This window comes from Microtus pennsylvanicus, chromosome 1 (genome assembly GCF_037038515.1).
Source record: "Microtus pennsylvanicus isolate mMicPen1 chromosome 1, mMicPen1.hap1, whole genome shotgun sequence".
In the NCBI taxonomy this organism is placed as follows: Eukaryota; Metazoa; Chordata; class Mammalia; order Rodentia; family Cricetidae; genus Microtus; species Microtus pennsylvanicus.
Window position 1 is genome coordinate 174,410,190 of NC_134579.1, and position 27,180 is coordinate 174,437,369.

Consider the following 27,180-nt stretch of genomic DNA (forward strand, 5'->3'; position numbering starts at 1 on the left):
TATGATCATCTTTCTAATGTGTTGACCATGATATTAGATGAGAATCCTACAGATGCTGTTGACATTATTGAAAATATAAGCAAATCACAGGAAAAGCTGTGTAAAGAGGAAAGTTCATAGCACTAAATGCATACATAAAGAAGCTGGACATGACCTTAAGAATCTTTTGACCATTTGAACTTCTGTTGAGAATTCTCTGTTCAGTTCAGCACCCCATTTTTTATTTGCATTATTCAGAATTTTAATGTCTAGTTTCTTGAGTTATTTATATATTTTGGACATCAGGCCTTTGTCTGATGCGGGGTTGGTGAAGATCTCCCATTCAATAGGTTGCCCTTTTGTCTTAATGACAGTGTCCTTTGCTTTACAGAAGCTTCTCAGTTTCAGGAAGTCCCATTTATTTATTGTTGCTCTTATTGTCTGTGCTACTGGGCTAATACATAGGTAGTGGTCTCCTGTGCCCATGTGTTGCAGACTACTTCCCACTTTGTCTTCTATCAGGTTCAGTGTGGCCAGATTTATATTGAGGTCTTTAATCCATTAGGACTTGAGTTTTGTACATGGTGATAGATATGGATCTATTTTCATTCTTCTACAGGTTGACATCCAGTTATGCCAGCACCAGTTATTAAAGGTGCTTTCTTTCTTCCATTGTATAAATTCAGCTTTTTTGTTGAAAATCAGGTGTTCATAGGTTTGTGAATTAATACCCGGGTCTTCAATTCAATTCCATTGGTCAACATCTATCAACTTTCTTAGCAATCAGGGAAATGAAAATCAAAACAACTTTGAGATACTATCTTATACCTGTCAGAATGGGTAAAATTAAAAACACCAATGATAGCCTATGCTGGAGAGGATGTGGAGTAAGGGAAACAATCATCCATTTTTGGTGGGAATGCAGAATTATGCGACCATTTTGGAAATCAGTGTGATGGTTTTTCAGGAAACTGGGAGTCAACCTACCAAAGGATCCAGAAATTCTACTCTTGGGAATACACCCAAGAGATGCCCAATCATACTACAAAAGCATTTGTTCAACTATGTTCATAGCAGGACTATTTGTAATAGCCAGAACCTGGAAACAACCTAGGTGCACCTCAATGGAAGAATGGATAAAGAAGGTGTGGCACATATACACATTAAAGTTTTACTCATCAGTAAAAAATAATGACATCTTGAATTTGGCATGCAAATGGATGGGAATAGAAAACACTATAATGAGTGAGATAAGACAGACAAAAAAGATGAATATGGTATGTACTCTCTCATAAGTAGATTCTAGCCATAAACAAAAGACATTGAGCCTATAATTCATGATCCTAGAGAAACTAAATAAGAAGGTGAAACCAAAGAAAAATCATATTTATCATCCTAGATATTGGTAGTAGACAAGATCTCCATGCAAAAGTTGGAAGCCGGGGGGGGGAGGTAAGGTGGGCGGAAGGGGAGTTGTGGATACAAAGGGGAGAAGGGGATAACTGGGGAGAGCTTGGGAGAATGGGATGGTTGATATGGAGGAAGGGTTGATAGGGGAACAGGGAAGAAGATATCTTAATTAAGGGAGCCATTTTAGGATTGGCAAGAGACTTGGCTCTAGAGGTATTTCCAGGAGTCCACCGGGATGTCCCCAGCTAGGTCCTTGGGCAGCAGAGCAGAGGGTGCCTGAACTGGCCTTCTCCCATAGCCACACTGATGAATATCCTGCATATCACCATAGAACCTGCATCTGGTAATGGAAGTAGATAGAGACAGAAGCCCCCATAGGAGCACTGGACTGAACTCCCAAGGTCTAGATGAACAGCATAAGGAGGAAGAACATGAGTGAGGAAGTCAGGACTGTGAGGGGTGCGCTCACCCACTGAGTTGGTGGGACTGATCTAACGGGATCTCACCAAGGCCAGCTGGACTGGGACTGAATGAGCATGTGATCACACTGGTCTTTCTGAATGTGGCTGACAATGAGGGCTGACTGAGAAGCCAAGGATAATGGCTATTTTCTGGGTTTTGATTCTACTGCATGTACTGGGTTTTTGGGAGCCTAGTCTGTTTTGATGCACACCTTCCTAGACTTGCCTGGAGGCCGGAAGGCCTTGGACTTCCCACAGTGCAGGGCACCCTGACTTCTCTTAGGACTGTAGAGGGAGGGGGTGGGGGAAGGGAGAGGAAAGGGGGAGTGGGAGAGAAATGAAAAGAGGGAAGGAGGTGGAAAGATTTAATAAATAAATAAATAAAAATAAAAGAAAGAATCTGGAAAATTCCCACGCTAATGAATTAACAGAACATTTGAAACTTTAGAACAAAAAGAAGCAAACTTACTTAAGAGAACTAGACAGTCGGAAATAATCAAATCGAGAGCTGAAATGATCAAAATAAAAACAAAAAAAACAATACAAAGAATCAATGAGACAAAGAGCTGGTTGTTCAAGAAAATCAACAAAATAGACAATAGTTTATCTAAACTAACCAAAAGGAGAGTGAGAGAATATCCAAATTAACAAATCAGAAATGAAAAGAGGGACATAATAACAGACATGGAGGAAAATCATCAGGTCATATATTGAAAACCTTTACTCCACAAATTGGAAAACTTAAAAGAAATGGACAACTTTCTGGATAAATATCACTTACCAAAATTAAGTCAAGACAAAATAAGCAAATTAAACAAACCTATAACTTCTTAAAAAATAGAAACAGTCATCAAAATTCTCCCAACCAAAAAAGCCCAGGACCAGATGGTTTAAGCTCAGAATTATGCAAGATTTTCAAAGGAAAGCACTAATACCAATACCCCTCAAATTATTCCACTATAAAAACAGAAGGACCATTGCCACATTCTTTTTATGAGGCTACAATTACCCCGATATTCAAATAACAGAAAGACATTGCTAATAAAGAAAATTACAGACCAATCTCACTCATGAACATTGATGCAAAAATACTAAATAAAATACTGGCAAATCAAATCCAAGAACATCATCAAACCATCATCTACCATGATCAAGTCGGCTTCATCCCACAGATGCAGGGATGATTCAACATATGAAAATGTGTCAACATAATCCACCATATAAACAAGCTGAAAAATAAAAACCACATGATCATCTCATTAGATGCTGAAAAAGCTTTTGACAAACTACAATATCCCTTGGTGATAAAGGTCTTAGAGAGAACAGGGATACAAGTAGAATACCTAAACATAATTAAGGCAACATAGAGCAAGCCAACATCAAACTAAATGGAGAGAAACTCCTAGAGATTCCCATAAAATCAGGAACAAAACAAGGTTGTCCACTCTCTCTATATCTATTCAATATAATTCTTGAGGTCCTAGCTAGAAAAATAAGACACAAAAAGGAGAGCAAGGGAATATAAATTGGAAAAGAAGTCAAACTCTCACTGTATGCTCATGATATGATAGTTTGTATAAGTGATTAAAAAAATTCTACCAAGGAAAGTCTACAACTCATAAACACTTTTAGCAATGTAGCAGGATACAAGATTAATACAAAAAAATCAGTCGCTCTCCTGTACACAGATGATAAAAGGGCTGGGGAAGAAATCAAAGAAACAGCACCCTTCACAATAGCATAAAATATCTTGGAGTAACTCTAACCAAACAAATGGAAGACTTATGACAAGAATATTTAATCTTTGAATAAAGAAATTGAAGAAGACACCAGGAAGTGGAAAGAACTCCCATGCCATTGGGTAGGCAGATTTAACATAGTAAAAATTGCAATCTTACCAAAAGCAATCTACAGATTCAATGCAAGACCCATCAAAATCCCAGCAAAAATTTTCAAAGTCCTGGAAAGAATGGTACTCAACTTCATATGGAAAAGTAAAAGACTCAGGATAGCCAAAACAACCCTGGACAATAAAAGAACTTCTGGAGGCCTCAGAATTTCTGACTTCAAACTACTACAGAGCTACAGTACTGAAAATAGCCTGGTATTGGCATAAGAACAGACAGAACAAATGGAACTGAGAAGAAGACCCGGATATCAATCCACACATCTTTGAACAGCTGATTTTTGACAAGGAAGCAAAAAATATCGAATGGAAAAAATAAAGCATATTTAACAAGTGGTGCTGGCATAATGGGATATCAACATGTTGAAGAATGAAAATAGACCCCAATCTGTCACCATGCACAAAACTCAAGTCCAAATGGATAAAGCAAGCCACACTGAACCTCACAAAAGAGAACGTGGGAAGTATACTTGAACACATTGGCACAGGGAACCACTGCCTAAATATAACCCCAGCAGCACAGACACTAAGAGAAACAATTAATAAATGGGACTAAAAAGCTTCTGTAAAGCAAAGAACACGGTCAACAAGACAAAATGACAGCCTACAGAATGGGAAAAGATATTAACTAACCTCACATCAGACAAAGGTTTGATCTCCAAAATAAACTAAGAACTCAAGATTAGACACCAAAAAACACATAATCCAATAAATGGAATACAGACCTAAACAGAGAACTCCCAAGAGAGGAATCTAAAATGGCTGAAAGGCACTTAAGAAAATGTTCAACATCCTTAGTCATCAGAGAAATGCAAATCAATACAACTCTGAGATTTCATCTTACACCTGTAAGAATGGCCAAGATCAAAAACACTGACAACAACTTATCCTGGAGAGGTTGTGGGGAAAAGTTAACACTTCTGTATTTCTGGTGGAATGCAAGCTGGTAAAAACCCTCAAGACCTAGTAATACCGCTATTGGGTATATATCCAAAGGATGCTCAATTGTGCCACAAGGACATGTGCTCAATTATGTTCATAGCAGCTGTGTTTGTCATAGCCAGAACCTGAAAAGAACATAAATGCCTTTCTATCGAAGAATGGATAAGAAAAATGTGGTGCGGATGAAGTACTACACAACAGAAAAAAAAATTACGACTTCTTAAATTTTGCAGGAAAAATGGATGGAGCTAGAAAACACTTTTTGAGTGAGGTAAGCCAGACACAGAAAGACAATTATCATATGTACTCACTCATAGCTGTTTTTTTAAAATATAAAACAAAGAAAACAAGCCTACAAACCACAATCCCAGAGAACTTAGATAACAATGAGGATACTAAGAGAGACTTACATATATCTAATCTACGTGCGAAGTGGAAAGTAGAAAAGGACAAGATCTCCTGAGTAAATTGGGAGCATGGGGACCTTGGGAAGGATTTAAGGTGGGAGGGGAGAATCGGGGAGGATAGCAGAAAAAAATGTAGATCTCAATAAATATCAATAGAAAAATTTAAAAAAGAACATATAAAAAAAGATGTGAAAATGGCAAATTTTAATAAAAAGGTAGATATATTCCTCAATTAAAATGAGATGCTTCCAGCGTTTGAAATAGCAGAGAGCAAAAGGTTCTTTTTCTCTGTGACCAGTTGGAAAGATCTAATTCGGAACTGGAGGAGGAAATTGTAAGTGATAACACTATTAATTAGCACTGGAATCTCAGGGATGGGAGGGTCTTGATTTATCAGTACACCATCTTATAGCTCTGTAAATAACTGTAAGTGATTACCGAATTTCTCAATGCTACAAAAAAAGCACTCAAATTTCAGAAATGAATGGGATTGCTTATGAGCACACAAACTGATTTTATAGCTCTGTAAATAGTATTTGAAACAGAAATTTCTTACATCCCTTCAAGCCTTTTCTAATAAATTTATTTCACTATCATCATATATATGGTGACTTCTATGTCAGTAATTGTCAGAAGTCTTTTATCAATTTATGGGAGCTTGGTCTACATGATGTCTGTCATTTTCCAGAAAGTCACTATTTGGTCATAATTAGATATGGCACCAACTCTTAGTGGATGGATCCAGTAAGAGTCATTGTTCTATTACTGTGAAGAGACAGTATGAACAAGGCAACTCATAAAAAAACCATTTAATTGGGGTCTTGCTCTCAGTTTCAGAATTTTGTTCTTTATCATCATGGCAGAAACCATGACATCAACACGACACTAGAGCAGTAAAAGAGAGCTGTAACCCGATCCACAGGCAAAGAGAGACTAGACCTGAAAGCCCATTCCAGTAGCACACTTGCTCCAACAAGCTCACACCTACTCCAACAAGGCCACACCTCCCGTTCCTTCTAATCTTTCCAAAGAGTTCCACTCCCTGGTGAATAAGCATTCAAATATGTATGGGAAAACTTTCTTATTTATACCACCACACACTCATAATTTGGGGGAATACTTAAGAAGTAGGTATAAACCTGTGTTTGTTCCAGGACAATTCAACAATAAGAAATATGAAGAAATCACTTTCTCTCCTATACAGAAAATTAGTCCCCAAAACATAAGAAGACCTAAGCCCTACAAAATATGAAAATATGAGAAACTCCTAGAAAAAGTAGTGTTGTGCAACAGGTGTAAAACACTATGTTTGTGGGGATGGCTCCATGAGCAAACCTGCTACAGTTATAAAACCTTATTTGTAAATAAGCACAAGCTGAGCATGGTAGAGCATGTTTATAGTCCCAGAACTTGGCAGAGGCAGGGGCAGATAATTTTTTTTAATTTTAGGTCCATCCTTGTCTACTAAGTGAGCTCCAGACCAGCAATGAATTCATAGTGAGATTTTTTTCTCACAAGAGAGTCTCAGAGGCCGAAGAGAGGGCTTGAATTTGGTTCCAAGCACCCACATGAAGGCTCACAACCATAGCTCCATTCCAAATGGATATAACACATACATATGGTGCACAAATATACATGCTAGCAAAACATCAATCTGCATTAAAATTTAGGCTAAAAAGATTTTAAGTTAATTACACACAGTTATATACACTGAGTGTTTGGTAGGCTGTGTCATCAAAGCTAAAAATAATTCACTCCAATTCAACCTGCTCAATGAAATTTCTTCAAATGTTCCACATCAAGTGATGCATAACTAACTATAAAAGCTTTAAATACCCCTAGAACAAAGATGGTACATTTACACAATGGAGTACTACACAGCAGAAAATATAACATCTTGAATTTTGCAGGAAAATGGATGGAGCTAGAAAATATTATTTTGGATAAGGTAACCCAGACACAGAAAGACACTTATCAAATGTACTCTCTCATATGTGGTTTTTAAACATAAAGCAAAGTAAACTAGCTTACAAACCACAATCCCAGAGAACTTAGACAACAATGAGAACACTAAGAAAGGCTTACATAGATCTAATCTACATGGGAAATAGAACAAGACAAGATCTTCTGAGAAAATTAGGAGGATGGAGACCTCAGGGGAGAGGTGAAGGGGAGGAGAGTGGCAGAGAGGGGAGCAGAGAATAATGTAGAGCTTAATAAACATCAATTTAAAAAGCTTTAAATCAAGTTGCATATTTTCCTTTAAATTAAGTTCAAAATCTAAAAGTAATTCTAATATTAATTCCATTGTGTACTTATTTTTAGGGTAAGCTCCATTTTCTGGACATTTAACATAATTTAACCATGATTCAAACTACAAGGACTTAGGAATAAAATCCCTTTTTAAAATTGATAGTGAAATTGGTGAAAATATTTTGAGAAAGAATGGATAACAGAAAGCATAAAATATATAGTTTGTTGGCACGTGGCATTGGGAGCTGGGTCCCAGTCCTCGGGGTGCCCGGGCGGGCTCCACTGCCTTTGTTTCTGTGGCCTGCCTGCACCAAGGAGGGTAGGCGCTTTGTTTGCGAGCTGCCCATCCAGCACGGAGGCCTGATCTCTCGGCCCCAGGAGAACCAGCTTTGGGGTGAGTTTCTGGCCCGCGGCGCCAGCCAGGGACGGGGATCTCGGGGGTCCCTTGGCCTCCTGTCTTTCTTGGGCTCTCTGCAGGACCTCTATTCCCGGGTTACTGCCTCTTTCTTCCTGGCCCACCCAGCTTCCGTCCAGAGCCCTCCCCACTTGCCCCCCCTGCCCTCTTTTGGCGGGTGGCATTGGGAGCTGGGTCCCAGTCCTCGGGGCGCCTGGGCAGGCTGCACTTCCTTTGTTTCTGTGGCCTGCCTGCACCAAGGAGGGTAGGCGCTTTGTTTGCGAGCTGCCCAACCAGCACGGAGGCCTGATCTCTCGGCCCCAGGAGAACCAGCGTTGGGGTGAGTTTCTGGCCCACGGCGCCAGCCAGGGACGGGGATCTCGGGGGTCCCTTGGCCTCCTGTCTTTCTTGGGCTCTCTGCAGGACCTCTATTCCCTGGTTACTGCCTCTTTCTTCCTGGCACACCCAGCTTCCGTCCAGAGCCTCCCCCCACTCCCCCTCCCGCCCTCTTTTGCTTCCAGGCGGGCTGCAGTTCCTTTGTTTCTGTGGCCTGCCTGCACCCAGCAGGGTAGGCGCTTTGTCTGCGAGCTGCCCAACCAGCACGGAGGCCTGATCTCTCGGCCCCAGGAGAACCAGCATTGGGGAGAATCAGCATTGGGACGAGCCAGGGTTGGGCACGGAGACCTGATCCCTTGGTGCCAGGAGAGCCAACATTGGGGAGGCCGCGTTGGGTAGGCAAAGAGACCTGATCTGGTAAAAGAAGATCCATAAGGGAGTATTTGGAAGAAGAGATGGGCAGACGCCAAGGCAAGAATTCGCCCAACAAACTGAAAAGCAACATGAAGCCACCAGAAACCAGCGACCTCACAACGGAAGGACATGAACACCTTAATCAAGAAGGAGAAAAGATTGACTTCATGAAAGTGATTGACGCCCTTAAACAGCATGTAAAAAACGCCCTTATAGAAATGGATGAGAAATATAACAGAAAGTTTGAAGAATTGAATAAATCAGTGAATGATACCCTAGAAAACCAAGGAAAAACAATCAAACAGATAATGGAAACAGTTCAAGACTTGAAAACTGAAATAGAGGCAAAGAAGAAAACACAAACAGAGGGCTGGCTGGACATGGAAAATCTAGGTAAACGAATAGAGACTACAGAAACAAGCATAACCAGCAGAATACAAGAGATAGAAGAAAGACTCTCAGATTCTGAAGATACCATAGAGAAAATAAACACTATGATCAAAGAAAACAGCAAGTCCAACAAACTCTCATCACAAAACATTCAGGAAATATGGGACACAATAAAAAGACCAAACCTAAGAATAATAGGAGTAGAAGAAGGAGAAGAAGTGCAGCTCAATGGTCCAGAAAATATTTTTAATAAAATTATAGAAGAAAACTTTCCCAACCTAAAGAAAGATATACCTATGAAGGTGCAAGAAGCATACAGAACACCAAATAGGCTGGATCAAAAAAAAAACATCCCCTCGCCATATAATTATCAAAACACAAAGCATTCAGAATAAGGAAAAAATATTAAGAGCGGCAAAGGAAAAAGGCCAAATTACTTACAAAGGTAAACCTATCAGACTTACACCTGACTTTTCCATGGAAACCATGAAAGCCAGAAGGTCCTGGATAGATGTACTGCAGAAACTGAGAGACCATGGATGCAAGCCCAGATTACTATACCCAGCCAAGCTTTCGTTCACTATAAATGGAGAAAATAAAATTTTCCAGGATAAAAATAAATTCAAACAATATGCAGCCACAAATCCAGCCTTACAGAAAGTAATAGAAGGAAAATCACTAACCAAGGAGTCCAATAATGACCACAATAACTCAGGCATCTAGAGACCCTTCATCAACACAAACCAAAGAAGGGATACACACAAACTACACGACTAAAAAAAAAATGACCGGAGTTAACAACCACTGGTCATTAATATCACTTAATGTCAATGGTCTCAACTCACCTATAAAAAGGCACAGGCTAAGAGATTGGATAAGAAAACAGGATCCAACATTCTGCTGTTTACAAGAAACACACCTCAACCACAAAGACAGGCACCTACTCAGAGTAAAGGGTTGGGAAAAGGCCTATCAAGCAAATGGACCTAAGAGACAAGCAGGTGTGGCCATACTAATCTCTAACAAAGTTGACTTCAAACTTAAATCAATCAGAAGAGATGGAGAGGGGCATTTTATATTCATAACAGGAACAGTTCATCAGGATGAAGTCTCAATCCTGAACATCTATGCCCCTAATATAAAAGGACCCACGTACATAAAAGAAACATTGCTAAAATTCAAGGCAGCCATCAAACCGCACACACTAATAGTAGGAGACTTCAACACTCCTCTCTCGCCAATGGACAGGTCAATCAGAGAGAAACCTAGTAGAGAAATAAGACAATTAATGGAGGTAATGAAACAAATGGACTTAACAGACATCTATAGAACATTCCACCCAAATAGGAAAGAATACACCTTCTTCTCTGCAGCTCATGGAACCTTCTCGAAAATCGACCACATAGTCGGTAACAAAGCAAACATCCACAGTTACAAAAAAGTATTACTAACCACCTGTGTCTTATCAGATCACCATGGATTAAAGTTAGAATTCAACAACAAGGCTACCCCCGGAAAGCCCACAAAGTCATGGAAACTGAACAGCCAACTACTGAACCATACCTGGATTAAGGAAGAAATAAAGAAAGAAATTAAAGTCTTCCTGGAATTCAATGAAAATAAAGAAACAACATACTCAAATTTATGGGACACTATGAAATCAGTCCTAAGAGGAAAGTTCATAGCACTAAGTGCCCACTTAAAGAAAACAGAGAAAGCTCACATTGGAGACTTAACAGCCCACCTGAAAGCTCTAGAAAAAAAAGAAGCAGACTCACCTAGGAGGAGTAGGAGACTGGAAATAATCAAACTGAGGGCTGAAATCAATAAAATAGAAACACAGAGAACAATCCAAAGAATCAATGAAACAAAAAGCTGGTTCCTGGAGAAAATCAACAAGATTGACAAACCCCTATCCAAACTAATCAACCGGCAGAGAGAGAATTTGCAAATTAATAAGATCAGAAATGAAAAGGGGGACATAACCACACAACAGAGGAAATTCAGAGAATCATTAGATCTTACTACAAAAGCCTATATGCCACAAAACTGGAAAATGTAAAGGAAATGGATACTTTCTTAGATAAATATCATTTACCAAAGTTAAATCAGGACCAGGTGAACAATCTAAATAGACCTGTTAGTCGCGAAGAATTAGAAGAGGTTATCAAAAACCTCCCTACCAAAAAAAGCCCAGGACCAGATGGTTTCAACGCGGAATTCTACCAGAACTTCCAAGAAGACCTAATACCTATACTCCTTAATGTATTTCACAATATAGAAACAGAAGGGTCATTACCAAATTCCTTTTATGAAGCTACAGTTACTCTGATACCAAAACCACACAAAGACTCAACCAGGAAAGAGAATTACAGGCCGATCTCACTCATGAATATCGATGCAAATATACTCAACAAAATACTGGCAAACCGAATCCAAGAACACATCCAAAAATTATCCACTATGATCAAGTAGGCTTCATTCCTGAGATGCAGGGCTGGTTCAACATACGAAAATCTATCAATGTAATCCAGCATATAAACAAACTGAAAGAAAAAAACCATATGATCATTTCATTAGATGCTGAAAAAGCATTCGACAAAATTCAACATCCATTTATGTTAAAAGTCTTGGAGAGATTAGGGATACAAGGGTCATACCTAAATATAATAAAAGCTATATACAGCAAGCCGACAGCTAACATCAAATTAAACGGAGAGAAACTCAAAGCCATCCCGCTTAACTCAGGAACACGACAAGGCTGTCCACTTTCGCCATACCTCTTCAATATAGTGCTGGAAGTTCTAGCAATAGCAATAAGACAACATAATGGGATCAAGGGGATTCGAATTGGAAAGGAAGAAGTTAAACTTTCGTTATTCGCAGATGATATGATAGTGTACATAAGCGACCCCCAAAACTCCACCAAAGAACTTTTACAGCTGATAAACAGCTTTAGTAATGTGGCAGGATACAAGATCAACTCCAAAAAATCAGTCGCCCTCTTATACACAAAGGATATGGAAGCAGAGAGGGAAATCAGAGAAGCTTCTCCATTCACGATAGCCACAAACAGCATAAAATATCTTGGGGTAAACCTAACCAAGGAAGTGAAAGATCTATTTGACAAGAACTTTAAGGCATTGAAGAAAGAAATTGATGAGGATACCAAAAAATGGATGGACATCCCTTGCTCTTGGATTGGGAGGATCAACATAGTAAAAATGGCAATTCTACCAAAGGCAATTTATAGATTCAATGCAATCCCCATCAAGATCCCATCAAAATTCTTCACAGATCTGGAGAGGACAATAATCAACTTTATATGGAAAAACAAAAAACCCAGGATAGCCAAAACAATCCTATACAATAAAGGATCTTCTGGAGGCATTACCATCCCTGACTTCAAACTCTATTACAGAGCTACAGTAATGAAAACAGGGTGGTACTGGCATAAAAACAGAGAAGTCGACCAATGGAATCGTATAGAAGACCCGGATTTTACCCCACAAACCTATGAACACCTCATTTTCGATAAAGGAGCTAAAAGTATACAATGGAAGAAAGAAAGCATCTTCAACAAATGGTGCTGGCACAACTGGATGTCAACCTGTAGAAGAATGAAAATAGACCCATATCTATCACCGTGCACAAAACTCAAGTCCAAATGGATTAAAGACCTCATTATCAGCCCGAAAACACTGAACCTGATAGAAGAGAAAGTGGGAAATACCCTACAACAGATGGGCACAGGTGATCGCTTCTTAGGTATAACCCCAGAAGCACAGGCATTAAGGGCAACATTGAATAAATGGGACCTACTAAAACTGAGAAGCTTCTGTAAAGCAAAGGACACTGTCACTAAGACACAAAGGCAACCTACTGACTGGGAGAAGATCTTCACCAACCCCGCAACAGACAAAGGTCTGATCTCCAAAATATATAGAGAACTCAAGAAACTAGACTTTAAAAGGCTAATTAACCCAATTAAAAAATGGGGCACTGAACTGAACAGAGAATTCTCAACAGAAGAACTTCAAATGGCCAAAAGACACTTAAGGTTGTGTTCAACTTCCTTAGCAATCAGGGAAATGCAAATCAAAACAACTTTGAGATACCATCTTACACCTGTCAGAATGGCTAAAGTCAAAAACAACAAGGATAGCCTTTGCTGGAGAGGCTGTGGAGGAAGGGGTACCCTCATCCATTGCTGGTGGGAATGCAATCTTGTGCAACCACTGTGGAAGTCAGTGTTTCGGTTTCTCAGGAAATTCGGGATCAACCTACCCCTGGATCCAGCAATACCACTCTTGGGAATTTACCCAAGAGATGCTCTATCACATGTCAAAAGCATTTGTTCAACTATGTTCATAGCAGTATTATTTGTAATAGCCAGATCCTGGAAACAACCTAGATGCCCTTCAATGGAAGAATGGATGAAGAAAGTATGGAATATATACACACTAGAGTACTATGCTGCGGTAAAAAACAATGACTTCTCGAATTTTGCATGCAAATGGATGGAAATAGAAAACACTATCCTGAGTGAGGTATCCCAGACCCAAAAAGAAGAACATGGGATGTACTCACTCATAATTGGTTTCTAGCCATAAATAGGGGTCACAGAATCTACAATTGGCGAACCTAAAGAAGCTAAGTAAGAAGGTGAACACAAGGAAAATCATATAGTTATCCTCTTGGATAAGGGAAGTAGACAAAATTGCCGGGGAGAAAAGTGGGATGTTGGGGGTGGGGTGGGAAGGGGGTAAGGGGAGATGGGGAGAGAAAAGGTAGAAGGGAAGGAGGGGGGACTTGGGGAAACAGGAGGATCGGGATAAAGGAAGGTTGGATAGGGGAGCACGGAACCACAATCCTTAGTTAAGGGACCCACTTTAGGGTGGGCAGGAGAATTGACCCTAGAGGGGCTCCCAGGTGCCCAAGCTGAGGTCCCCAGTTAGTTCCTTGGGCAGCTGAGGATAGGGAACCTGAAATGACCCCATCCTAGCGCAATACTGACGAATATCTTGCATATCATCTTAGAACTTTCATCTGGCGAGGGATGGAGATAGAGACAGAGACCCACACTGGAGCACTGGACTGAGCTCCCAAGGTCCCAATGAGGAGCAGAAGGAGGGAGAACATGAGCAAAGAAGTCGGGACCACGAGGGGTGCACCCACCCACTGAGACAGTGGAGCTGATCAACTGGGAGCTCACCAAGGCCAGCTGGACTATTACCAAAAAAAGCATGGGATAAAACTGAACTCTCTGATCATGACGAACAATGAGGGCTGATGAGACGCCAAGGACAATGGCACGCAGTTTTGATCCTACTTAATGTGCTGGCTTGGTGGGAGCCTAGCCAGTTTGGATGTTCACCTTCCTAGATATGGACGGAGGGGGGAGGACCTAGGACTTACCACAGGGCAGGGAACCCTGACTGCTCTTTAGACTGGAGAGAGAGGGGGAGAGGAGTGGGGGGAAGGGGAGAGGGGTGGGAGGAGGGGGAGAAGAGTGGGAGGAGGGGGAGAAGAGTGGGAGGAGGGGGAGGGAAAGGGGAGGCTGGGAGGAGGTGGAAATTTGTTTTTTTTTTCTTTATTCTTCTTTTATCAATAAAAAAATGTTAAAAAAATATATATAGTTTGGAGTAAAATTTGGTGCCTCACCGAAATTTGAACTTCAAATACTTCAAAATACCATCCTATATCCTTTTCCCTAAATGTTTACATACTTAAAATTTTATATATAACTTCTGAGCTTTCATGTTCTAGTAACAAAATTCTATTCAAAACATGTTTCAAATACTACTTTCAAAATAGAATCCTTCAGGGGAAGTCAAAAAAAGCAAGGGTTTGGCTACACCCACACTGCCTTGGTGTACAGTGTTTGGGAAGAAACACATCCTGATGCAATGGGACCAAGGGTTCTTGGATGGAAGGGACCTGTGATAGGAATAAGGAGCTAATGCCAGGCTGATTTGCACAGTGGCATTGGAGTATGGGCAAATACAACCATGAGAACTGTGGGAGCATTCAGTATGTGGAAATCACACAGATGGCAGAAATTCTCAGGGTTACCTAAATAAAGAAATGTCAGTATTCAATGCAGGAATGGGGCTCCAAACTGTCTTAGGCAACTTCACTAGATTAGGATCTACACCCAGATACAGGAGGTGAGTGAGAAGACATATAACTGTTTTGGGTCTGAAGCCTAATCACCCTTGACCAAGCATCTTCTTAATACTGGGTCAGGACGGCAGCCATGGAATATTGGAGCTGAATTATGGAATGAATAGTACAGCTTCACATCAAGGTCCAGAAAGGGGGTGAAGGCTTCTACTGTCATGCCTAACAACCTACCTCGGTTCCCCGCCTGAGCCTACATGCTTAAGGACAGAATTAAGTTCATAAAATTGTCATTTGACCTCCATGATTGTGCTGCTGATCCCATGGCATTGTAGCTAAGTGAGCAGGACCAAGAGCAAATAATATTCTACATGACAGTGAAAGAATTTTACAGTCTATGTCACAGGTGAGGATTTTAAAAGGCATTCTGGTAGTCAAGTACAGGTGGCTTTATATTTCAGACTCAGAGGCAGAGGCAGACAGACCTGTCTGGACTACAGAGTGAGTTCCAGGACAGCCAGGGCTACATACACAATAAGATCTTTCTCAACAAAAACTAAACAATCAAGCAAACTTCCCCAAAGTCTTTATATTTTTCGGCACCACAATGGGAAACTATAAACACTAGCAAGTCATTTGTGAGAATGATGAGTGCTCATAACTGTTCTGTCCTGTGAGTCGAGACTGACTGGGAAGCAGCCCACCTTAGCTAAGGTCCTTTTTCATTTCCCTTTGGTCTTCTAACTGTAGCTATTCTAGTGTCATTTAGAACCCCGTGTTCTTTTCCCTTTATGGAATTATGTTTATCTTCATTACTTCAAATGTTTTTATTTACTATATATACTGCCAAGTACTTATTTTTGTGTTTTAAAGTGTAACTCATGCCAAGCACTTCAAAAAATGTTTACCTTTTTTACCTTTTCCATGATTTTACATATGTTCCTATATAGAATGCTAATGTTATTTACCTGACATACATGTAAAGCCATACATTTAATACATAGTTTAGTGACAACATAAATGTATATAAATATGTGTCTGTTAGACTCTATCTTATTTTAGCATTATTAACTTATTTTATATGAAAAATAATGTTGAAATTTTTTCAAATAAAGCCTCCCTAGATAGCTGTGGCTGGACTGAAATTTGCTGTGTAGGCTAGTTGGCCTCAAACTGAAAACTGTACACCTGCCTCTGCCTTCCTAGTGCTAAGAATAATGATGTGAACCATAATGCCTGACTTGAATGTTTATCACGAGTAGCCATTAAGTTCTTTCTAAGAGTCACATAAAGCAAAGTAACTATCATTGTATTGATGAGTATAGCACACAACTGGTCTAAGAATTCTTATCTATGAGGGAAGAATGAAAATTTAGGGATTCACACATTTTGGTTCATATAGTCAAAGAAAGAGATGTGGAAAAAGTAGAGATAGTGTCAAGGCATAGAAAAGAGGCAAACATTCCTCTTATGAATAAAATTTTAACCATGGATATGTATTTTCCTAGGCAGAAAGCTCTCTGTACAATGTGATGGAGTCAGCTTACTCTTTTGAACAAAGCTGGTTTTGGTTTAGGGATAGATGAGATTTATTATGTGTTCCTTGTCTTCAAGAAACTTACTGAAACACACCCAATCCAAAGAAGCTGCTTCTGGGGCAAGATCGTGGGTCTGGAAATGAATTATATTGATGTTGAAGTTGAATTTTGTGATGGAGAAAATGAAGAGAAGGTGAAATAGGAAGGGGTAGCTGAAGAAAGATACCATGGAGAAAGTGAAGCCAATGAAGGCCAGAAGGATCAATTACCAAGTCTGTGTATAAGACCCCACAGGCGATACCTAAGGAGGAAACCAGAACAGGCACCAAGAAGTGCATCTATTGTGTTTGCAATGAGCCTGTAAGGCTGTGGGTGAAGTTACCAGCAGTTATGCCTGCACAGATTGTTACCACAAGAAAAATCAAGAAATATTTCATTGGGCGCCTAGATGCGGCCATCATTTGCTACCTGCTCATCCAAGGAAATGGAAGCAATTAGTTAAGAGCACAAATTGCCCATATTTCAGCAGGGACCCATGTAAGCCTTCTAGGATTCTATCAGTTTGGTGAAGAGGTTGGAGGAGGAGAAGAATAAGGAGGAGGAAGAGAAGAAGGAGGAGGAGGAGGGGGAGAAGACAAAGAAGAAGAAGAGGAAGAGGAAGAAGAAGAAGAAGAAGAAGAAGAAGAAGAAGAAGAAGAAGAAGAAGAAGAAGAAGAAGAGGTGGAAGGTGGTTGAAACAGCAATGAGTAAAAGCATGATTTTGAGGGTGGTGTGGGAGAATTGTCTGTATTCTTTCAATCATTTTTTAATAAACGCTGATTGACCAGACAGGAAGTATATGTGGGTCAACCAGACAGGAAGTAGAGGCAGGGGCGATGAGAATAGGAGTATTCTGGGAAACAGGAAGCTCTCTCCGCAGTCCTGCCCAGACCTAGGAAGAAGCAAGATGTAGTCTACTCAGCTGAAAAAAGTACCGAGCCATGTGGCTAATGTAGATGAAAACAATGGGTTAATAGAATCTACAAGATTAACAAGAAGCCTGAGGTAATGGGACAATCAGTTTTATATCTTATGGAGATCTCTATGTGAGATTCTTCGGGGCTTGCTAGCTCTGGGGTATTGGGTGTAACGGAAACCCCAACAAGCAGACACTCCATGTTACATGAAGGAATCCAAGTGACTGACTTGGTAGAATGTTGTAATAGGAGCAGCAGGCTGTGTCCTGCCACCCGGCTAGAGCAGCGGGCTACGTTCCTGGCACCCGGCTGCCTGCATGGCTACCTTATGTCCTGAAATAATTACACGGAAACTGTATTCTTTTGAACACTGCCTGGCCCATTAGTTCCAGCCTCTTATTGGCTAGCTCTTACATATTAATCTAACCCATTTCTAATAATCTGTGTAGCCCATGAGGTGGTTTACCAGGGAAGATCTTAATCTGCGTCTGTCTGGTGTGGGACAATCATGGTGTGACCGCTTGACTCAGCTTCTTTCTCCCAGCACTCTGTTCTGTTTTCTCCGCCTACCTAAGGGTTGGCCTATCAAATGGGCCTAGGCAGTTTCCTTATTAATAAGAAATCACTCCCACATCAGTAGAATCTCTATCCAGTTGGGTTCATCATGTGCAGTACATTCTTCCTCAGGTAGGAGTCTTTGGGTAGTTTGTAGATTTAGATAGACATGTGTACTGAAATGATCTGTTATATTTTAAGGATAAATGTACATTTATTTTGTCAACAGTTCTTTTATTCTGCATGAAGCTTTTATGTCAAAAACTCTAAATGATTACTACAGACATAAAAACCAGTTTTGAACAGTGGTTATATGCAGGCTCTGTGACAGGAACATAAGATTTGATCATCACCACAGCCTCATGAAAGGATACAGGATACTTTTGTATAATAAGGTATTAAGGCAGACAGGGTGGGAGAGATGGTAAAGCAACCTCAGCTGATTCATTATAGAATGAGGTGTGAGACAAAGGACCCAGAGCCCATCCTGTAAAACACCTGCTGCACTCTTCCATCATGTGTGGGAAGTCTTCACTTCCATACAGATAATAGGTTCTTCTGAGGACTCTAGATAAGGATTATTGCCTGAGTAATTAGGACCCCAGTCTTATCACACTTGAAATTTTATTTTTAATAATAATTGGCATTGGTACAAATGAAAAGTTAATGAGGGCTGAATATGAAAGCACGTCATATACATGTATGTAAACATCACAATAAATCATTCTTTTATTAAGTTACTCACAAGTTACAATTATGCTAATAGAAATAATTACTAAAAAGTACTATGGCCAGGTGATGGAGGTACACACCTGTAATCCCAGCACTCCGGAGGCAGAGGCAAATGGATCTCTAAGTTTACAGCCATCCTGGTCAACAGAGTGAGTTTCAGTACAATCAGAACTACACAGAAAAACCCTGTCACAATAAACAAAAAAAATACAGTGAAGGCCAGTTATGTGTAAACCATGTCACCAAGGATATTGTGGCAATGCCTTACAACTGTTTATGTTTAAGGAATACTCTACAAATAAGAAAGTAGAGGAACTGGATATAAGAGAGCTTGCTGCTCTACCAAAAGACTTAAGTTTTGTTTCCAGTATTCTTGCCAGACAGCACACAATGGCCTGCAACTCCAGGTGTAGGATATCTGATATCTTCTTCTGACTTCCGGGGACACCTGCACACATGTAGTGCTCTCTCTCTCTCTCTCTCTCTCTCTCTCTCTCTCTCTCCTCTTCTCTCTTTCCCTCTCTCTTTTTCTCTCTCTCTTTTAAAAAGAGAAAATTATAATGATGGATTTTTATTTTTGAGGCAGGATCTAATTATATATTCCTGACTAGCCTGGGACTTGCTTTGTAGAACAGGCTAGCCTTGAACTCCCAGATATGTGCCTGCCTGTGCCTCCTTAATTTTGGAATTAAATGTGTATGCCACCATGCTTGGTGTTAATGACTAAATTTTAAAATGTTAAATGATCTTAAAATCTTTCTGACTATTTCTGATCTAAAATAACATATCGATATAATCAATTAGAACAATTAAAAAATGAAAAAGTATGCTTTTTAATGTCATCATTTATTTTATTTATATAAAGTATGTAAACTAGTCAAATGTACTACTACCATTTGAAAGAATGAATAGACCTTCAAATTCTGTAATTCCAAGAAATGTAAAATTATTGAAATAACTAGTACAAGTTTGTTGTTTTCCTGAAGTAACCCAAATGCAAAATAACACTTGATAAAAAACATACAGAAAGAAGAAGCTCAGTGTGGAGGCATGTGTCAGCAAGTCTAGCACTGGGAAAACTGAATTAGGAGTGTAGTGGTATATTATCTGTATTTGGATAAATAAGTCTTGCCTGAAGACCAGAGGCAAAGCTAGAGCCACTAGAGGTCATGCAATGGTGACACAGACTTATAATCTCAGGATTGGGGAGACAGTGTCAGATGGATCTCTGTGAAGTGAAGGCCACACTGAGCTATACAAGGTCCATGCAAAAGCAAATCCAGGTGGTGGTGGCTTGCACCATTAATCCCAGTTTTAGGGAATCATATGTCCTTAATCCAAGAAATAAATGGAATATAAAGTAAGAGGAGAGAGAAGCTCTGTCTACTTAGTCTGTTGTCACCCAGTCTTGTAGATGTACACCTTTTCTAATGGATTGGCTACCTTGCTTTTCTGGTTTTTGGGTTGAACCCTAATGTCTGTGTTTGCCTTTTATTATTTTTCATAGAAAGTGACACTGTATCAGAATAGTTGAGCAAGTTTTCCACACAGGGAAGTCTTGTCTTAGTAATTACCAACCATAAATTCTCAAAAATATTAAAAATATTTTAATATTTATTTTATTTATTTATTTATTTTATTATTTTATTTATTTAATATTAATCTGATAAACCTTGCAACACTCATCTCCAGGGTCACTGTACTTGACGGAATACTGCACAAAAGAATGAGGAAGAGGAAAAAGAAGTTGAAGAAAAACAAGACAAAGGAGAAGAGCTTGACTACATAGAACAAGAAGTGGGTCCTCTTCTTTTGACATCAGTCTCTGAACATTTAGGTAACTCTACACACTGTTAATGAGAACTCATAAAAAATACATTACATACGTGTGGTAAACATGTAACTGTTGGAAGCCCTAAAAGGGGGGCAGAGAGCGAGGTTTCATCCCTTCTCTCCTTCCTGGGTTCTGTAGGGTGGGAGTAAAGAAGGCTTTGGTCTATACTAATGCTTTGAAAGTGGCTGAAGGACTGGTGCAGAGAGAAAACATGGATGGGCTGTAACCAACAGGAATGGCATCACTCTTGTCTTGGTTTCTATATACCACAAACACATGGTTCAGCTATAGTGCAACATTATGCATGGTCTCTAGTGGTACTTCTAATCTATATTTGTCTCTCTTTTGTTTCTTCCTATTCTGTTTTGCTTGAAATTCATACTAAGTTTATTTTATACCCATGAATTGTCTATACCCCCTGGATACATATACTTCTTCTGCGTTAGTAAAATCTCCATTGCAAAAATGTTTGTACATATCATTGCATTTGCTATATATTTACACTGATGGTGAAGGGTCATCTGTCTATTTGTTACTTTTAATGGTTAATAAAGAAACTGCCTAGGCCTTTTGATAGGGCAGGATTTAGATAAGTGGAGTAGACAGGACAGAATGCTGGGAGAAAGAAAGCATAGTTGATCAGATGCCATGGAGACAGCCACCACTTCAGACATGCTGAATCTTTCCCGGTAAGCCACCACCTCGTGGTGCTGCACAGATTATTAGAAATGGGTTAATCAAGATCTGAGAATTAGCCAATAAGAGGCTAGAACTAAAGGGCCAAGCAGTGTTTAAATGAATACAATTTGTGTGTTGTTATTTCCGGGGCAAAACTAACCACGCAGGAGCCGGGCTGGATGAAAAGCAGGCCTGCTTGCCTCATCACTACAAAACCACATAAGATATGTATGTATATGTGTGTGCTATGTATACATCCTTACAATTATATTTGCCCAGGACACTCATAAAACACTCTCTTGAGACTCCTCCACTGCTGGTGGGAATGAACATATGCACAGACATTTTGGAATTCATTATGGCATTTTACCAGATAAATGGGGATCAAGCTACCTCAAGACCTGGCAATACCATTCATGGGCATATGCACAAAGGATGTTCAATCACACAACAAAGAAGTTGTTAAACTATGTTTACAGCAGCATTATTTGTAATAGCCAGACAGGGAAAAAATCTAGATGACCCTCCACCAAAAAAAAAAAAAATGGATAAAGAAAATGTTTTAACGCTTTATACCAAATGATGAAGACAGTCCCATATTTATAAAAATCACTTCAGTTACTATTAGATTCTTGTTCGGTTTGAAGTTAAGCTTATTAATTTCTCATTGGGATCCAGTTATTCAGAATATACCCTCTTGACAACACGACTGTCCTCAAATTTCATATCAAAGTTGTCTATTGGTGTTCTTAGATCTCATCTTTGGCCTGGAATATATATATATATATATATATATATATATATATATATATATATATATATATATATATATATATATTATGCAATGGCAAGTAAGTATCTGACAATATATATAAAGTTACAAGGCCATATGTAAACAAACTCCACAGCTTATATTTTGGTGAGGGCAAAACCAAAACAAGATCCTCCAAAACATAGAGCTGGGAAAGGATTTATTCTCCCACAGCAGGTAAGCAGAATATTGAAATCCAATTCAATGCCCCTCCCTGGCCAAAGGATGGAAGGTGATGGTTTTGTCCAGGGAGCCCATACATTTACCCAAGACAAGGCAGAGACAGTCCTGTGTGTAGTGTAGTGAGCATAAGCATAAGCCCATTCAATTCAAAGTCACAATCCAGTAAAGAAAGATTACAGATATATTTTGACTTGTGTTTAGCTGCAATTCATAAGTAACATGGGTTGGTATTTGTATCCCAGACAGGAATGACTCTGGGTATTCCTAGCTTGCATGCTAAGCTTTAGATAGAAATACAAGACACACTGAAAGTACATTCATATAAGCATTTGGCATTGAAAGGTTTGCTTAGTGTCTGACAATTGTAATTGTTTAGGCTCTGGAAATTATGTTATCACAGATGTTGTTATTCCTGTCTTAACTTCTTTTGGCAAGTTATATATATATAGTGTGCAATTTATTAAAATGACTTCTGTAATATAGTAAAGATGAAGTTCAGAGCTAGAGTAATTCAGGGTTGTATTTTTTCATCTTAATTATTCCATTTATCTATATTGGGCATGGTTTTACATCACTCACTCATTAAGTTAGTGGAGAGTTTAAGATGCAACTGAAATTGTTGAGCATTTTGAAAAAAGTTATTTAAAATATTTTTTATTTAAGTGATCAGTTTCAAGGGAATTAGGATCAAGAGACTATTACAACTTCCTTTATACCTTGCTGAGAAAAAACACAATCTCATTTATCTTGTTTGTTTCTTCATTAATTAATAGCAGAAAGCTCAAATAAGTAGGTAAGAGCTGAGTTTTCTTGGTTAGACTAGCCATTAAAGCAAGCCTCATGATCAGGTGTTAGCTAGCCAACACAAAACACTTTAAGTGTGTGTGTCTGATCCCTTGTTTCTATGAAAAAAAGTGAGTTGGATGCACGAGGATTTGGAAGGGGTTGGAGGAAAGAATAGGATGACATATATTCTATGACAAAATTTAGAAACCACAGTTAAATCAAAAGTGAAAACCAATGGCCACTGAGAGTTTGACTAAGCTCCAGAGAGTATATGGGCAACATAAATTGGACATATGGGTTTTATTCTTTCTCTTTTGGGGGTCACAAGGGTCAGGGGGCAGACCTGGAAGGACTGAGAAATGAGTGTGATCGGATTGTATGATGTGAAATTCCCAAAAAATTAATAAAATAGTATATTGGAAAAAAAAACAAGTGAAAGCCAAGCTTTTAATTATTTACCATGATAGCATGAGGAAGAGACAGTTTCGACTTTTTCCCTCACCTTATTCTCTTCCAAGGATGAAATGGATTTGCAGAAATGTGTGTCACTGATATATGGACATCATGAAGTCGTGACTTTGAGGAGAAACCCCAGGAAAAAAAAACTTAGGAAGTTTTATGGAGGTTGAGGTGGGATCATGTGTAGAGTTGGGTCCTTCCAGCCAGACCAGAACACCTAGAAGGCTCTTGAGTTACGAATGCTTGTCCAGACTCGGGGGCAGATGAAGACTCTTAAGTTAGTAATGCATGACCAGCCTTGGGGGCAGATGAAGGCTCTTGAGTTAAGAATGCATGACCAGCCTTGGAAACAGTGGAAGGCTCTCGAGTTAGCAATGAATAACCAGGCTTGGGGACCGAGTTCTTGACTGAAATTCCCACTAGCAAGGCGGGGGTGTGTGTTGACTGGTTATGCATCATGTCCTAAGTGGGGTGAGGCCTACATGAGAAAAAAATCTGCAATTTTCTATGATCTTGGATGAAAAGAAATAACAAATCAGTTTTTAGCTACACATCATTTTTCATCCAGTCAAGGCTAGCAACTTTCAAGTTTTGTAGAAAATCTCTGTAAAAAAAAAAATAAATAATTGAATAACTGGAGAAGGCTCTTTCTTGAGGAAGATATAAATATAGAGTGTATTTTCAGAGGATCTGTCCTGTTTTTTTTAAATTTAATTTATGCACATTGGTGTAAGTATTCCAGATCCACCAGAAATGAGTCAAAGACAGTTGTGAGCTGCCATGCTGGGAATTGAACCCAGGTACTCTGAAAAAACAGCCAATGAACTTAACCCCTGAACCATCTCTCCATCCCCCTGGCTCTGTTTTTCATAACTGGCTTAGCAGTTTATTAAAAAAATAATTCCGAGTAGTTGATGGATTACTGGGAACTATTACACTGACTTAGCAGTTTGGTAAAAACATAATTCCCACTAGTTGATGAATTACTTGGAATTTACTTCAGTCTATCGGTTTAAATGCCTTGATTTTTTTAAAAGACCTTATTAGTATAAAGGCGTCAACATTTCAGAGAGACATGACTTTACTTTCTTTTCACTCACAGGAAGATTGAAAACATCTACATAGGCTGGGGTCATAAATATAGTGTGGAGAATTACACACCCCCATGCCTGCCACCTGTCTACCAAGAATACCCCAGTAGACCAGAAATTACAGAAATGGATGATCCCAGTGTGAGTGAGGAATAGGGTCCAGGGCCTCACAAGAGGTCACTGTACTTTCAGCTGAGGAGAATGAAGAAACTGACGATTAAGATTATGACAATGATGACTAACACGAAATTAGCCCAGTCTGATGTGGCACTGACACACACAAATCTTTCCCTGGTACTCATTTCGTACACACACATATATTTTGAAAATATATATATATGTATGTTGAAAATGATGATATAAAATATCATTCCTTTAACGTTATCTAGTGGGGGAGGGGGTTAGAGGTGGCTCAGTGGTTAATAAATATTTTGCCCTTGCTGAGGACGGTTCTCAACACCCAAGTCAGGTGGCTCAAAGTCTAGCACCAATGTCCTTTCCTGCGCTCCACAACAACCGCATGTGTGCATGAGTCACGTGTGCTAACACACATATAGTTAATCTTTAAAAAAATATTTTAAAAGCTGGTTATGCTGAAACACACCTTTAATTGCAGCACATGGGAGGCAGAGGCAGTAGGGTCTCTTTAAATTTAAGGCGACCCTGGTTAACGTAGCTAGTTCCAGAACAGCCAGTGCTACATAGGAGACCATGTATTGAAAATAACAAACCTTGAAGAAATATATCACATTTGAGACTGCATATAAAGAGCTTCTGTACAGGAAGTTGCCCAGTGGATTTTCCAGCTCATATGAGTACATCATTGTTTTAATAGCTACAACTCAGGTAATTAACACCTAAGTAATCCTGATTGGGAATGATCTCTCCAACAGGATTTCACTATGTATCTCTGGTTGTCTTGCAACTCACTCTGTATACTAAGATGACCTCAAACTCACAGAAATCTGTCTGCCTCTGCCTCCTAAGTGCTGGGATTAAAGTGTATACAACAATGCTTAAATTTAATTTCAAATATGGCAAGTATTGAAAGTTATAATTCACCATGCTTCTTGGAAATGCCTAGATTTTGAGTGTCAAGGGATATGGAATTTAACACACTGATAACCAGGGATTGGAGAGGTGGCATGGTGGTTAAGAGTACTTATACTCATTGCTTTTGCAGGGGACCTGGGTTCAGTTCCCAGAACTCACACTGGGCAGTTAAACAACTACCTGCTAACTCCAGTTATGTCAGGTTTGGTACCTCTTCTAGCTTCCAAGGCTACACACAAGTTCACACACACCCTCAAATAAAAATAAATCTTCACGAAATTATAACAACTGTGTTACTTTTAGAAAGCAGTCAATAATTTACACTTTTACACCTCCCTTGTCACAGAGTGGGACATTGTTGATCATTGGTCTATACTTTTGAGTAAGACTGTGGTAAATCGGGAGTTGTCTACTTAGTACTTGAACATGTCTAAAGTACTTATGAGCCACTGCATAGACTACTCTGGTGGAATCACCAAATGCCTGTGGCTTACCAGATAAAGTTCCATCTGCCCTGGGTATTTGGAAGGGCTAGACTTATCTACTTGACGCTGCCTTCTGTCTCCCAGCATTTTTAGTTTTTCCACCTAGCTCTTTTCTGCCTATAACAGGCCCCAAAGAGATTCTTTATTCATTAGCCAATAAAGGCAACACATAGACAGAAGGACCTCTTACATCATCTCCACATTTCTGTCTAAATAAAAAGGAAGGTTTTAATTTTAACATAATAAAATTACATATAACAAAGCAGGTATCAAGCAAGAATTACAGTTACAATGTTTATATTTACTTTATCTTCTAAGAAAAACTATAACTATCTATTCTCCATCTCCATCAAAGACCCCAGAAGGATATAATATTACCTAGGTAAACAGAAAGTGCATTGTAAGCAACTTCTTTTTTTTGTTTTTTTTTGTTTTTTTTTATGTATTTTTTTATTGATAAAAGGAGAATAAAGAAAAGAAAGAGAAAAAAAAACAAATTTCCACCTCCTCCCAGCCTCCCACTTCCCTCCCCCTCCTCCCATTCTTCTCCCCCTCCTCCCACCCCTCTTCCCTTCCCCCCACTTTTCTCCCCCTCCCTCTCCAGTCCAAAGAGCAGTCAGGGTTCCCTGCCCTGTGGTAAGTCCTAGGTCCTCCCCCCTCCGTCCATATGTAGGAAGGTGAACATCCAAACTGGCTAGGCTCCCACCAAGCCAGCACATTAAGTAGGATCAAAGCCGCGTGCCATTGTCCTTGGCGTCTCATCAGCCCTCATTGTTCGTCATGTTCAGAGAGTCCAGTTTTATCCCATGCTTTTTTTGGTAACAGTCCAGCTGGCCTTGGTGAGCTCCCAGTAGATCAGCTCCACTGTCTCAGTGGGTGGGTGCACCCCTCGTGGTCCCGACTTCTTTGCTCATGTTCTCCCTCCTTCTGCTCCTCCTTGGGACCTTGGGAGCTCTATCCAGTGTTCCAGTGTGGGTCTCTGTCTCTATCTCCATCCACCGCCA

At 39.6% G+C, this 27,180-nt stretch overlaps 1 protein-coding gene and 1 pseudogene across 1 annotated transcript in view; both read left to right on the forward strand.

The window, feature by feature from the left end:
• LOC142860762 (radial spoke head protein 4 homolog A-like) lies at window positions 1–24,880 on the forward strand (annotated as a pseudogene).
• LOC142833851 (amine sulfotransferase-like) overlaps window positions 1–27,180 on the forward strand; it is a 150,385-nt gene that overhangs the window by 59,037 nt on the left and 64,168 nt on the right. The gene's annotated exons all lie outside the window — the stretch shown is intronic.